Genomic DNA, 3009 nt, shown 5'->3' with positions numbered 1-3009 from the left:
TTCTGTATAGCAAAGGGAACTACTATATTCAGTATCTTGTAATAACCTTTAATGAAAAAGAATATGAAAACAAATATGTGTGTGTGTGTATATATATATATATATATATATATATATACTGGGACATTGTGCCGTACACCAGAAATTGACACATTGTAACTGACTGTACTTCAAAAAATCAAAACTATCATCACTAAAGAAAAAAAAGTATATTAAAGCATTTATTTGTAATGCCACTTCCTTCTAATCTCCTCTTTGTTCGAAGACCTTGACATTGCTAAGCATGGTTCTGTCAAGACCGGTAATTTTCAGGAACATATAACTTCCATGGTGGTCCGGGGATTGCTCTTTGCTGCCTGGAGAGGGAACACATTATGACCCAATCCCTCAGGAGTTTGGATTGTTTTCCCAATTAGTGAGTAATCATCTCGCTGAGAGTGCATAAAGCAGCGTGTCAGGGTGAGGACCAGTAATTGGGGGAAGTTTGGGACCGAGAGGCTGGGAACAGACCGAGGTTGGAAATAGCTGGAGAACCAACGAAGGCAAAACCACAAGCAAGGCAGAGAACGAGGGAGCCCAGTGGGCACAGCCCAGACCCAAGGCCTGAACGCTGAGGCGGGATTATTTTAACCTGATACAACAAGGAAGCACTTTGTGTGTTTTTTCCCTTAGCATTGTCTCCTCTTGATTTTCTCAGCCATCCTGTGAATTCAGTGGGGAGGGTGGTATCGGCAGCAGCAGAAAGTGGTTCGATAACTGCGCCAGGGCCAGGGTACAACATAGATAGCTCAGCTGGGACCAGAACTCAGGACTCTGTACAGAAATCCTCGTCTCTGCATCTCATACTTCCTATTTCAGAAGCTAGCCTTATGGTGGTGTCTATCTGGCAGCTGACTGTTTAGTAAATAAGAGGATCTGTCTTCAGACTCACATTTGGGGCATGAAGGGGAAGGGAACTGCTTCAGTTCAGCAGGTGAAAAGGAAAATGACGGATGAGCTGCCATGTTCCATGTGAAAAGAGAAATTTCTTTCTCCCCAGACAGCTAGGGAAGGGAGGAGGGGAGGCTCACAACACGGGTGTGGGTGTGGACGTGGATCCCATGTTATGTTGTTAAGCAAAGCTGTTTGTAATCTTTGAGGCTGTTTCAGGCATGAGATCCATGCCAGAATGCTAGAGGCAAATAAACATTGTAATGATTTTTTTTTTTAACAGCAAATTCTGGGAACTATAGACAGGAACTTAATTTTAACTACACTCAACCAAAATTCTAGGACAGGCTGTTGACTAGGGAAGGTTTGGAGCCTGAGCAAGGAATGTGGCCAATGCTAAGAACAAAACTAGGAAGAGTGAAGCAGGCAAGAATAATATATTTCCTTTTTTTTTTTAAAAAAAAGTGTTACCATATTGAGAGATCGCTGGATATACATCAAGTTGTCTGAACTTTAGTAAAGCTTTTTGTCAGAATTTCCTCTTGGAAAATTTGGTGGACTGGGCACTAAATATTAATTTTAATACATTTTACACTTGTTGAATAATAAGTGGTCTTTGATGACTCAGTGGCCAATGAAATTGAATTCCATGTCATGTTGGGCTTTGGACCACTCACTACACCTACACCAGTCGTGAAGCTCCGTGGGTGTGGTCACTTAAGACCATCACTCCAGTATTATTCAAGTGAAAATGATCTTGGTCAACCTAGAGAGGGGTCTCCGTTGGCATGCCGCTTGACTCTGCCATTGACTCAGCCCCAGTGACATTTCTAGCAAGTATTGACATAAACATGTGCTTCTGAAATTCTCAGATGAGGAAAAACCTAAGGGGGGACAATTGAGGACAGTGTAACAGAGAATTGATTTATCAGAAATTACTCCTAAGAATTTTAAATAAGAAAACAAATGAAAAAAGAAAAAGAAATAGACAGGGTCTGGGGGGCAGTGGAGGAGCCGGGACTTGCCGTGCGTTTTCCCGTATATAGTAAAGGAAGGTGAGTGCTGTGGAGCTTTTGAATCACCCAGCCGTCCCTAGCTAGCCCCAGATGTCTTGAAGCAGAAAGCTCAGCAGAGACTTTCCACTTAAGAGCAGCAGCGTGACTTTGAAAAAAGAGCACAGATATTTGGGGAGAAAGCAGAAGAGTGGTGAAAAGAATTGCAGACAGAGGAGAATATAAGAAGTCAGAAAGGAGCAGAGGTTTTAGCAGCTGTCCTGAGTCAGACTTTTTTGCAAAGGGGAAGATTAACTGCACAGAACTTTTAAGAAGCATTTTATGCACTATCTCCTTTAGAGAAACTCACAGGAAGAATTTTACATTATTTCTCAAGATTTTTGGCGTTTAAGGCTCTACCTTCGAATGTCAAACAGAACGCCCTGGGCGATGGCGGGGAGGGTCTTAGTTTCATCTAGTCTACGTGATTATGGCAGGAAACAAAACTGACTTTCACGGTGATATCGCGATGGAAGAACCCAAGGATCTCATCCTGCACCCTTGTTTCTCATCTCCTGGAAAATCTTCATATTTTCCATGACTTCAGCTACCAGGAAGCGTATCTGTGACTATTGATTCTGTTGCTCTGTTCCAAGCCTCTCTCCTGTGTTCCAGCTTGGAATTCTAACTGACAACTGGGTACTTGAAATTCACAACCTCTTCAAGCTCAGCTTGTGCAATAAGGAAAACAATGACTCTTCACATACTCAGAGGGGAAGCCTGTGCAAAAAGAAGCACTCAGTTTTCTTAACTGCAAAGTGAGAAGCCTCAGTAATGAGATCTCTAAACCTCTTTTCAACTCTAACATTTTATGGGGGAAAAAAATGGGATAGCCTTGTTCATCATGTTCTAAAAAAGGCCAGGGTAAGAATTACCAAGAGACAGATTTAGATGTCAGATTAAGTGTAGAGCTTTTTCAGTAGAGCTACCTCTTAAGATAGTGAGCCTCCCATCTTATGAGGTAATTAATTCAGACCAACTGTGGCAATACCATGGGATGGATTTCTCCCTGCAGAGATTATACTGA

This window comes from Vicugna pacos, chromosome 3 (genome assembly GCF_048564905.1).
Source record: "Vicugna pacos chromosome 3, VicPac4, whole genome shotgun sequence".
Taxonomy (NCBI): domain Eukaryota; kingdom Metazoa; phylum Chordata; class Mammalia; order Artiodactyla; family Camelidae; genus Vicugna; species Vicugna pacos.
Note: the sequence above shows the minus strand (reverse complement) of the source record.